Source organism: Ambystoma mexicanum, chromosome 4q (genome assembly GCF_040938575.1).
Source record: "Ambystoma mexicanum isolate Mex_15411 chromosome 4q, UKY_AmexF1_1, whole genome shotgun sequence".
NCBI classification, from domain to species: domain Eukaryota; kingdom Metazoa; phylum Chordata; class Amphibia; order Caudata; family Ambystomatidae; genus Ambystoma; species Ambystoma mexicanum.
This window is the reverse complement of record NC_090928.1, coordinates 221,631,526-221,644,304: the sequence shown is the minus strand read 5'-3', so window position 1 is coordinate 221,644,304 and position 12,779 is coordinate 221,631,526. Positions and strand designations below refer to the sequence as shown.

General features: G+C 41.6%; 1 protein-coding gene across 4 annotated transcripts in view; it reads left to right on the top strand.

The window, feature by feature from the left end:
• The window catches only part of WASF1 (WASP family member 1), a 999,902-nt gene that overhangs the window by 527,359 nt on the left and 459,764 nt on the right, over positions 1-12,779 (top strand). The window contains exon 1 of one of the 4 annotated variants that reach the window (XM_069607755.1): positions 12,129-12,303. The exons of the other annotated variants lie outside the window; for them this stretch is intronic. The gene's annotated coding sequence lies outside the window, so the exon portion shown is untranslated. Of the gene's footprint in view, positions 1-12,128; positions 12,304-12,779 lie in introns of those variants that run through there. 4 annotated transcript variants of the gene reach the window in all.

The following is a 12,779-nucleotide window of genomic DNA, read 5'->3' as shown; positions in this document are numbered from 1 at the left end:
AGAAACACTTAGTTGGTGATTAGCACTTTGATGCACATAATTTATTAAATGATCTACACAAATTCTACAACCATCATCGGTCAGTAAAAACACAATAGATAACTGTCACCACATTGCATTTCTGTCTTCTTATAAAGAACCCCCCATTTTCAAATATTAAGCATACACAATCTTGTGAAATAACTGGTTGGTAAAGGTAACCTGTGTTAGGGCTTAAAGCAAATGAATGCTAGTTTTACATTTAGTCCAAGTATTCTGAGGATGCACCAAGTTCTCAGAGTCTGACATGACGGTATAGACGTAAACAAAGACCAGGAGCATGTTTCGTAATGATTGCATGAGGGCCTTTACGTGCTAGTGTCCCCACATTACATTTGAGAGAAATGTGCTAGGGTGGAACATTTTTACTTATTTTTCAGAGGAGCTTTTTGAACTGATTTTAATATTGTTGTGATGCTAATTCAAGATGGCGCACATCAGTTGCAGTATCACAGTGAAATGAATAAGTTAATTACACCTAACTATAAATGTACATTGAGGAGCCGACATCATCTGACCAAACCATGTGAGACAAAATAAACTTGTGATGTGAATGTATCTGTTTTAGGAGTTGGTATTGGAATCTAGGCTATCGTTCTGTGAGTTGACTAGATAGCCATGATAAGTATTTTGGAATATAAATGGGAAATCGTTTGTCTTCTCTGGCAGCATGCACCCATCCCCACTCTTTCAGAGGATTTCAGGTGGTAGAAGGCAGTTATGTCTTATTCATTGTTGGCGGATGTTAAATGCAACTGCAATCTCTTACACTTGCTCCACCCATCAAGATTTCTACCTTAAGTGCGATCACAATGTTCAATTGATCTATTTGCAGCATCCTTTTAAAGCTGTGGCTTTCTACAGATGTTTAAAGTGTGTGATAAGAGCAGCTTTAATTTCTTACTTTGACTTTCTAAGAAATTGAACTTCATGTGGTCACCACCTTTAAGTCTATGTGTACTCCAGTTGCATCTTTCCAGATACAGCCAGGAAATTGATTATTCTGTGTACATTTCTCCCTCTGTCACAATTGTGATGGGTTACTTTTTTTCACAAAATGTACATGGGCTGTAGTTTTTACATTAGGTGTATAAGAGCATTTGGTGGTATATATTGTTCTACAGAAGGAATACCCCCATGAAATATGCTTCCAGTGACACCCTCTCTCCTTTAATCATGTTCTTGGTTTCTGAATGACTTTGTTAAGGTTTTTGCATATATGCCGTAACTGGATCGAACCACACTCATTGGTTAGGACAAGCATTGTAGGAGAGACTTCTGTACGGCAGCTTCATAATTTCTTTTAAAACTGCCTTTGTCCGGTGGACAGCATTCAGCCCTGTAGCTGTTGTGTTTTTGGTGATTGTTCTATGGCTACTTGTTCAGTGGCCCCCTTGGGAAGAAGTAGACTGAATTCAAAAGTAAGGTTTGGAGGCACTTTGTTATTGTATAATTTTCATATTGTAGAATAACAGACACTTATTTCCTTCGCTACTGGCAGTCAGAAGTGCAATTATTTTCTTGGACATCTATCTGCATTCATGTCCAACTGACCAACAACTTATACTTCCCTCTCCTTTTTATGTACAAGGCATGCAGGTACCCCTCACCTGATTTCCCCACGTTTTCTGTATTGGATCATTTAGCCATTTGGTATGCCTCCTTTTTCTTTTTGATGTTTATTCATTTTTTATTAAATAATCAAATGGCAAGTGCTACAAGAAAAAGGGCTATACATTTTTAAACTGCTTTTAACATATTTTAACAAATAGATTCTCTTGGGGCAAAATACCAGAAATCTTCAAATCGAATAAGTTACTAGATGGATGTTGAGACGGACATGGGAAAGACAAGGACGAGGAAACAAGACAGAAAACATTATGAAAAGGAAGGGATGGGACAATCAAACTAACATGTAGTTGTACTTAGTCAGGTTTATTGAGATAATGAATAAATACATTCCATTTTTTGTTAAATTTGTACAAACTGTCAGAGGAAGAAGTATAACCCTTTTCAATCCGATGACCATAGCATATGCAGTTCCACCAGCAATTAAAAGATACGTTGGCTGTGTTCTTCCAGTTACAGGTAATATTATGGAATACAATACTGACAAATAGACATAGATGATTCAATTTGTTGTATTGTAGGGTAGACAATGGAGCCAATCATGAGATTTGAAAGTAATAATGATTCTGTAAAGTGAAAGATCTGTTTCATGCACTGAATCTTAGTCCAAAAATCGAAGACATATTTGCATTTGAAAATTAAATGAAGAAAATCAGCATTAGGTTCATGACACGTCCAACAATTATTGGGAGAGTATTCTGTGACCTTTGAAATATGTAGGGGTCTGAGGAAGGCACAGTGAAATCTGAAAAATAAGGTTGGGGAGAGATTGGCTGCAATAGACGTGAATTACATATTTTCCATATTTGGGTCCAGAGGGCTGGGGTCGATTGAAGATTCCAGTCAGTCTCCCGTAGTCTGACAGTGCTATGGTTTAGTAAATTGCGTGAGGGAGGATCATTTTGGAAAGCATGAAACTTGGCAGCCTTAATAGAAGGGTTGCTGATTTAAAAAAGTCAGAAAAGTGGAAGGGGAATTTTGGGTCAAATAAGAAAGGGATTTAATTAATGATTTGATCAGGGATGTGTGAAAGTGGAGACCAGAGTCAAGGATAGTGTATTGCAGGCAAATATGTGAAAAGGGGATCTCAGTAGAATTATAAAAAAGTTGTTTAATGAATTTGATACCCGATGAGTACCATCTGTAAATAGTATTGAGGTTGGATTTGGTGGAATTCTGTTAATTAAACCAAAGGAAGATGTCATCTAAGTTAGTTTTAGAGAAAGAGTTGGTAGGGAGCTTGTTCTAAATGTATTTGAAAAAATGTAGAGTAGGAAATTAGGTGATGTTGAGCCAAGAGTAAGTCATTAGGAAATTAGAGAGGGAAAGTGTAGAGATAAAGCTCATTTCAATATTTACCCAAAGAGGAGCAACTTCAAGATGGGTTTCAAAGTGTTTAAAGATTGTTCATTGTTTTAGGATAAAGCCTTTATGGTATAGTTGGAAGTTAGGGAATTTAACTCCCCCTAAATGTTTAGGGAATCTAAATTTACTGATAGCAATGCGTGGTACTTTATGGTTCCATAAAAATGTAAGAAGGGGGGAATCAGGTTTTTTGTAGAATGAAGAATGGATTGCAGTGGGGATCATAGACAGAGAGTAGAAAATAATGAGGCTAATCCTCATTTGCTATCGTATCAAGTTTCCCCCACCAAGATCAGAAAAGGGGGGACATCTTGATTTCATATCTGTAACTTTTTCAATTAAGAGCTGGTATTAAACATGATAGTAATATGTACATCTTTAGCAATTTGAAGCCAAAGATATGTCACATGAGAGGTTTGCCAAGGCATTCCGAATAGTGGAGTATTGGTAGGGTTACAGGCATGATCTCAGATTTATCGATATTTAGCTTGTAACCAGAGACCATAGAAAAGTGATTTGTAGTAGTTATTAAATGTTGGCTGAAAGAGGCGGGTTAGAAAGATAAAGAAGAATGTCATCAGCATAGGCCGAGAATTTGATTTCTAAATGAATCAAAATGCCTTTGATGCTCTAATTGGTTTAATGCTTTGTACAAAAGGTTCTAGTGCAAGATTAAATATAAGGGAGAAAGGGTACGGCCTTGACGGGTGCCTCTATTAATTTGAAAAGAAGAGGAGAGAGAATTATTCATTAGGATTCTAGTAGTAGGAGATGAGTATAGGATTTTGACCAGGTTAATAACATAAGGAGATAAGCCATGCCAGATTAAGGAATTAAACATAAAAGGCAAAGAGACACAGTCAAAAGCTTTCTCAGCATCAAGGGCTAAGAGAGTGAGGGGATCATCATGGTTTTGAGAGAGAGAAAGCGTATTGAATAAGAGTCTAGTGTTGGAGAAAGCGTGGCGATCTTTGATAAAACCAGACTGGTCGAATTGAATGAGCCTAGGAAGGTATTGCTCTGATCGTTTAGTTAGAATTTTAGCGAATATCTTGGAATCAGAATTAATAAGAGAGATGGGTCTTGATGGATCCTTACCAGGTTTGGGAAAGTGTACGAGAAGCGCTTCCTCAAAGGAAGAAGCGCTTCCTCAAAGGAACCACGTCTTTGACTAATTTCAATAAAATACTGTTATGACAGGATCTCAGGAATTGCACTCAAAGGATACGCTGTCAAGCTGCCATATTCATCAGGTTCATTTGTTCAGGTAGCTCAGTTCATCAGGTTTTATCAGGTACATTAGGAGATTAGGAAGTACAGACACAGGAACACACTGGCTCCCACCACCCAGGCTCACATCTTTCAACTTCCTTGGGTGGAACACCATTCACACACAAACATTCCAAACCTTTAGCTAACATTCCACACATGACATCACCTTGCATACACCTCATGCAAGCAGGATACAAGGCACAGGAAGGAAAGTCAATCACAACAAATACGTATATAATTGTAAGAGTTTTGGAGCGATGGAGTTGACAAATGTTTTGTAAAAATCTAAGGTAATCCCGTCAGAACCTGGAGCTTTATTAGGTTTGAGGTCTAATATGGCTTGTTTCATTTCAGATAGGGGAATAGTGCTGTCAGGAGAGGAAAGGTCGATGGGATTTGAGGGAGTTTTTATTTTTTATTTTGAAGAACAAATGGATTTCAGAAGTGCTAATAGAAGGCTCAGAGAAATAAAGATTGGAGTAAAAGTCGTGAAAAACGCTGTTAATATCTTTTGGATTGGTTCATCTGCTACCATCAGGAGAAAGAATATGTGTAATGAGTGATTTTTCTTTCTTTTTTTTAAATAAGAAGCTAGCATTTTACCGGCTTTGTTGGATTCCATATGTAGTTTAGTTCTAGATCCAAGTATGGAATTAGCAGACTCATCAGTGCATAATTTATGAAATTGAATACGTTTCGCAATGAGAGATTTCAAGGTATTGGAATCGGGACTGGCATAGCATGACTGTTCGAGAAGTTTGATAGAGGACAAGAGAGTGTTGTGGGTAAGTTCTGATTGTTGTTTTTTTAATGGCCATATATTGAATTATGAACCCTCGGAGGGTGGCTTTGAAAGCATCCCAATTGTTATTGAGGGATGTATGTTCAGGACGATTATTGGTAAAGAAATCATCCATGAATTATTTAGTTTTATCGATGAAGGATTTGTCCTTTAGGAGAAATTAATTAAATCTCCGTCTAGGAGAAAGTTTAGAAATAGAAGTCCATTCTAATGTGGTTGATCTGAGATGGTTATGGGGCCAATTACGGAATTTAATATAGTGGGAGTTAGAGAGGAATTAACAAAAATATAATCAAGTTTAGAGATGGATTGATGGGGAGGGGAGTAAAATGTAAAGTCTTTTGTGTCTGGGTGACTAAACCGCCAAGAATCTATTAGATTAAAATTTTGAATTAAGTTTAGGAAATTACTACGGGATTTGGAATTAACCAAATTTGAGGTAGATTTACGATCGATGGTAAAGTCAAAGACTTGGTTCATATCACCACAAATAATAAGTCTATCAGAAATCTTCTGTGAGAGCTTAAAATTAAAATTAGACCAAAAAAGTGGATTGGGGATATTGGGACCATAAATATTATTTATAGTAACGGGAAGATAGTTAATGATGGCTTCAACAATGATCTAGCACCCTTCAGGAGCATTTTCTTCATTAACTAATGTAAAATGTAGACGTTTGTTAATCAATGTAGAGACGCCACCTTTCTTATCTAGAGCATTAGAGAAAAGTGTATGGTTGACCATGGGGCTCTGATCTTGAAGTTTTCATTATCAGAACTCAAGTGGGTTTCTTGGAGAAAAATATCAGGATTAAGTTTGGCAAATTAGAAGATTATGTTACTACGTTTGATAGGATGATTTAGCCCTTTGACATTCCAACTTACAAACTTAATAGACATTTGCAATGATAAGGAGGATAATGGCAACAGCAAAGAAAAATGCAGTGAGAAATAAAGCAATTATATAATGTAATGAATGTGAATTAAAGAACTCTAATACATCATAAAAGTACAAATTCCTGAATAATGTGGTAACAGGGTACGAGGAGAAGGACATAAGGAAAGGGGCACAGCAATAGAGGGACAAACATGTAAGAGTGGGTAAGATGGATATTAAATATGATCTAAGAATAGGTAATGACCAAAGGGTAATGATGAGATTAGTTAGAAAGTAAATAAGCATGAGTAGTATGGGGGGATACCCGAGTACAGAGACGGACTAAGCTTAGGAGAAGAAAAGCGAGAAGCAACAAGTGAGTATAATGTTGAAAGTTGTAGGAGTATGAAAAAGTAGAGCAACTAATGGAACTATTATGAAATTAACTGCATGGTTAACCAAGGAATAAATTGTAGGTCAGGTAAGGTGATGGTGAAGTGCAGTTCACAAGTGAAGTCAATCAGGTTTGGAGAGTTGAAAGAGAGGGGATCAGTGGCCTTGATAGGAGATCTCGATTTGGCTCTCAGATGGGTTGAGGTAGACAGAGCATCAAATAGGATTGAGGAAGTTGATCTGCTGCGTTTAGGTGTGTACTTTGTGTTAATTCTTTGGTTTGTTTTCTGAACGAGGGTGAAAGAAGTAGAGGATCTAACTTGGTCATGTTGACCAAGGGGTTCTGCGGGGTTGCATCCATCAGTGATGTTTGTCGGAGTAGGTTGTATAGATCGTTGGGGTCTGTGAATTCTTTGGTGGGTCCATCCAGGATGGTGATTATCACTCTTGCAAGATCTAGAAGGCCATATCTATTATTAAGAGATTTCAGGAGAGGTTCCATATCCAGGAATCTTTTTCTCTTGGCTTGGGTAATCTTGGAAAAGTCTGGGAAATAAAGACTTTGTTACCTTGAAAAAGGATGTTGGAATTCTTCTTGGCGGAAAGTAGAATTTGGCATGCTTGTTGATGCCTCAAAAAGCAAGCTATAAAGGGTTTTGGCGAAGTATTGTTGCTGGAGAAGCAGGGTCTAATTCTGTGAGCACGCTGCAGTTCTAGTGGGGATGAGAAAGTGATTACTAGGGCAGAGTGGATCCAATTGGTGAGGGAGTTAATAGGATCATCACCTTCAATTTTTTTAGGGAATCCTGTAAAAGCGAATATTGTCGTTACAATTTCGATCTTCCAACTCTGTAACATCACCTTCCAGCTGTGCAAGTCTTGATTGCATGTTTTCAAGGCCCTCTACTCGCTCTTCCATAATACCGACTCTATCTTCCGCATCATCAAGTCTGCCAGAGAATGATGTAATTTCATTTTTAAAACCTTTAAGCTCTTCTTGTATGTCAGAGGAGCGGGAATCCAGTGTGGAAATAAAGGATCCGATATTGCCGAGCACCTGTAAAAAAAAAAGAAAAGTAGGCATTACTGAGTCAAAGAAGCCAGAAGGTCACTTGATTTATGGGCCAGGCTTCCTGAGAGCTTCTGCGTCGGAGGAAGCAACAAGAGTGCCCCACCGAAGCTCACAACCTGTCATGCCGCGGCAGGGTTGGCGGGCGTGGAATCGCTGGCGTTTTTGTCCGCCATAGTGTTTCCCTTCACAGCCATTCACCGCACCGTTCTAGTCGTTGCACGCGAACGTGACCGGAAGTATAAATTGCTCCGCTTCCGGGTCACGTACGCGTTGCAACGTTTCCGGGTTCCCTCCTGTGTTGCTGCCGCTCCGGCTACTGGTGTTTTCTCCGCTGTCTATTTTCGCCTTCTGTTCCTGTGCTTTTCTGTTTTTTTCCTCCTTCCCTTCTTGCCCTCGCTCTGTGCCTTTTAGCCTTGTGCCTTCCTTCCTCTTCCTTTGCCTGCTCGTCTGCCTTTTCCCTATCTCTCCTCTGCCTGTGTCTTGCCCTTGTACCTGATTGATCTGCTGCCTTCCAGACCCTTGCCTGCTTACCGGACTGCCTGTGTCTTGCCCTTGTACCTGATTGATCTGCTGCCTTCCAGACCCTTGCCTGCTTACCGGACTGCCTGTGTCTTGCCCTTGTACCTGATTGATCTGCTGCCTTCCAGACCCTTGCCTGCATACCGGACTGCCTGTGTCTTTCCCTTGTACCTGATTGATCTGCTGCCTTCCAGATCCTTGCCTGCTTACCGGACTGCCTGTGTCTATCCCTGGTACTTTATTGACCTGCTGTCTACCAGACCCGTGCCTGCCCACCGGATTGCCTTCCCATTACCTACCATCCTCCAGCGCACTCTTGTCATCTTCGCTTATCTTACAAGAAGGACACCTTCTAGGATTTTTTTTGTGCCTCCTGGCATTTTTCCCCTGTGTGGCGCTCCCGGTGGGATAACCCCCGTGCCCCTATTTTAGAGGCACGGTGGCATCCTATCGAGGGCGTCCTTACCTGCACAAAAAAAAAGAGAAGCCTCCACGAAGCAAGGAAGGGAAACCCAAGAAGAAAGTGGAAGGTGAGGAGTTGGGGGAAGGGGGAGAGTCTGCCTTTTCGTCCGACGAAGAGGACATCACCGACATTTGTGACACAACCAGGCACCGTATGATATTGCCACGGACAAAGTGATATGCTGAATATGTGAGATTGTGTACTCGTAGCACAGAAGACAAATGATTATTCCAAATGTAACTGCTAAAAGGATTAAACTGCAGAAAGGCTGATATGGAGCGGAGAGACCCACCTCAGAAAGAAGCAAATATCCCGGACACGAACACAGGGCTGTTCTTTTCAAAGATTCTCACCGCAGTGGTCACAACAGTATGTAACGGCAGCAGCGAAACAAAACGCCTCAGAGGAGACGCGGTGCCCTGCTCTGATTCAGTTCTGAGTCGGCAGAAGCAAGGTAAGAAAAATGACTGCAGCGCTGTCGCAGAAAGGTTTAAAAAGAGACGTTCCGTAGCCAACCACACATTAAACAAAGATCCCGGCTGAAATCCAAGCTGATCTAAATGTTCATAATAAAGATATGTAAACTCCGCTCAACCATCTCTGTCGCTGCTTGGCCATGCCCCCAATGCCTCCTTTTTCTGCTTTACGGAGAAGCAGACCTCTAGTCTCTTACTTCCTCCCTCCCTCTGTGAACCCAGCTCCTCTTCTTTGCCACGCATCTCAAGTGTCTGTGCAAGGCGCATCCTCTGAGCACTTTTCCACATGTTTCTCTCCTGCTCTGTTCATCTGAACCTTACAGTCCCTAGCAGTGTCACTTTGCTTCTCCTGGCATCTCCCTTTTTCTCCTATTCCACCCTGAGCTGCGTTGTTTCCTGAAAGTCCCCAGAAGTCTCTCAACCAGAATGAAAAAGAGTATTTGTAACAGGCTGCTAAAAGGCAGCAGGAGGGCCCAGCACAGTACTCTGGTTTGTGACTTCCACAGCTATTAGTGTTGGCAGTTCCCTCTGGCCAGGCCCTTGAATTCCGCAGTGTATCGTCACCCCGATGATTTAAAAGACTGTCTTGGATTACTTGTTCTTCAGGCCCCTTTTGAGTTGTCCGCTCCGGAGCTCTGTCATTGGCACCACCACATTGCTACTTTCAGTAAGTTATCCTGGTATCTGAAGTCTGAGACATACTCCCTTACAAATGCCTAAGCCACCATTTCACATGTTACTGTCTATCTCATGACAATATTTCTATTGATTGTATCTCAAATGAGACGAAGGTGTGGACGTTCTGTGTGCATGAGGCTAACTTGGGGGTGCTTGGGGGATTATGCCTATGCTTTAATATTTATAAGGTGTCAGAGTTCCGGTACCAGTCACCTCACAGCTGTTTTTAAACCCATTTGTAATTGGGAAACACAAGTGGTAAGTCAAAGGGAGCAACTACATGTACTGGACAAAATCCTATTAACCGTCTAGATGTAATGAAACTGCTAGACAATGAGACTTCCTTTTGTTACTTAACGTTTCATGTTCATGAGCAGCTTTTGAAGGAAAGGAATTTGCTGCCAGCCTAACTGGACTCCAAATTATACGAACCTGTTTTATGTGGCTCCGATGGCCCATTTATTGACTGTGCTCTGTGCTGTCCTGCCCTGCATTACTTCTTTGTGGCCCTTTCTGGCTTCTGTTCAGTACCAGCTTGTTGGCTAAGCCTTTTTGTTTCCACTTCTGTGCTACAGGTAAGACTAATGTCGGACTCTTCCATTTCTTAATCTTTTTTGGAGCATCACTTTTCAATCTTACCACTCTTACCCTGAGAGGGTGAGACACATGAAATGTATCTTCTGGTTTGGTTCACCAGGAGAGGCAGAATTAGCTCAGATCAATGAAGGTGCAGACGTTGGATGCCTGCAGACGGTATTGAGTAATTTGATGCTATGCTAGAGAAAAGACAATTCGGATTGGAAATAGACTATGTTGTGACACAGTGTTCCTCAATGAGCTGCAAATCATGGCTAGAAACTGAAGACTGACCAGTAGGTAGAGCGCTCCGGAGCACTGTGCGCAGGTTGTGTAAAACTGAGCCAAAGCATGCTCCTTTATGAACCTCCTGAAATAGGTTTATTTTAGGACCTCCCCATCACAGATAGGGGCTACTTCACCTTAAGTGACATTACAGTGGCATTTGCATACTACAGATCAGATATGCGAGGCACTCGCTTCATTCAGCCTCTGCTCTCTTTGGATCCGTCCCATGCTCTTGTTCTCCCATTTGTTCAAGTTACTTCCATTTCCTGGACACCACTCATTCTTACTATTGCTTCTTCACTGCCACTGCAGCCCTCTTTGGTTCGGAAGGGCTTCCTCTTTGCCTGCCTGCCTTCTCTCCTTTTCTAGGGCCAGTGTTTGGACAACTTTTGCTGCACTGCACTGGGGGCTGGGACATGGGGGGCATCAGGGGCGGGTGAAGAACACCTTTGTTGACTGCTTTTTCTCCCCTGTGTTTTCTTGGCCGTTCACACCAGTGTTAAGTGCGTGGGAGGGGTAGAGGATAAAGGGCAGGAATGAAAAGAAGCCTAGCTCCTCAGATACAAGTGTCAGGTAAATACAAATCGGGAAGTAAAATAGTGTTGTATCTAAATTAATTGAAGAGCATCATTTTCAGTGGTAATTGCTACCAGCTCAGTGTTCAACGCATCAAAAAATTGAGCAAGATAGTTGGGTAAATGATCGCATAAGAGCAAAAGGGTGAGCAGGTGCCTCATCCAAAGTGCTGTAAAGGGTAAGCCCTGAAGGTGCTCCCTTGGCCCAATCCTTGTCTGAAGAGTTGGGGTTTTAACATTTTTCGCAATTTCTAATTACTTTCTTCTGCCTAGATGTTTAGTGGAAGTTGGTTACAGGGAGAGGCCAACTCTGTGAGAAGGAAGCGGATGAGAAATTGGTTATTAATAACATAGCTGAAGTAAATAAAAGGATGAAAATAAAGGTTCCAAAGCTGGTTGGGGCTTCTGCGAGATGTCACAGTACTCAAGGGGATATGTATTCATGACCGTATAATAACGCACACCTCTAACATCACGGATATGACTTAAAAATGGATATCTTTAGTTGTACATTATTTCTGACATGCCCTGGCTGTGCCAGTATAAGGGCAATATGGTCTCCGTTTCCTATCGACTGACCCTTCCGTACATTGGGCCACTGTTCCATTGTAGCGGCGCGTGCTAGAATTATTTCATTAGCTGCCCATTTCCTTCTCGGATTCTAGAGTTAAGTGAAATCAGATGGCATGCTGCTTGACCTCATTTTCTAGCTCCCTTCTTCGCCATCATAACAATCTCCTCCCCCGCCCCACCTACTCTTGCGCTGCCTCTTGCGCTGCCTCCCACCCTCGCCTAATTTTGGATACTGCGGCCATGTTTAGCCCCCCGCCTGGCGTTGGGCCCGGGTTGTAATTTGGGCTGTTTTCCCTTGCAATGAAAGCAATAATTATTGTGGATGGCGGAGGCCTACAGAGGATTTGTTTCACGCTCTTGAGATAGGGAGGCGGGTTTAGGTCACGCAGGCCTCACGCTTTTCTGTATTCGTTTTGAAGATGGCTCTTGTTAAAGCAAGGCGCGTGTGCAGAATTTTAATTCTTGTGTTCCGGGGCTATCACGATTCAAAGGAAGCCAGTGACTGGAGATGTTGCGTTTGATTAATAGTGCCAGAGCGCTGTGATGGACGAGATTGGCAGGGTGGGGGTTTGCTCGTGTGTGTGGCGTAATTTAATTTCCAAAAACGATGGCCTTCTAGTCAGAGAGTCCAGTAAAATGCAAGAATCTGTGGTGCGGGAGAGCAGGCGCGAGGACGGATTTTCTCCCCGAGCAGCTCTGTATATCAGGTACTGGAAACCATTGAAACGTCAACATGTAAATGTGCGTCACATGCCGAAGATTTGGAACTATGGAAGTACCGTGATCCTTCCACAGGAAACCTACAAAATGCAATGGGTTAGTTACAAACCGATAACTTAAATACATTCCTATGCACTCTGCGCAGTGGTCCGCTTCCAAATTTTGTTATTTTTAAAAGGGTAAATTGGCCATCTTTTATTTATTTATAAATGCCCTGAATTGGGTTAACAGCAACCTCTTACATCAATAGAAATATGTTTAACATGCAAAGCAAATGCGTGTCACATGTAATGATTTAATCCTGGAATGAAGAGTGGATTAGCCATCGCTGTCTGAATTACAAAGTTTTTTTGTTGTGCTCTGTAACGTGTCATTTGCGCTCGGTGTAAGAGCTGCTAACCTGAAGAATGGATGAATGTGGCGAGGCGGGTGGCAGCGAGGAGGGCAGCGAGGGGGGTGTAGG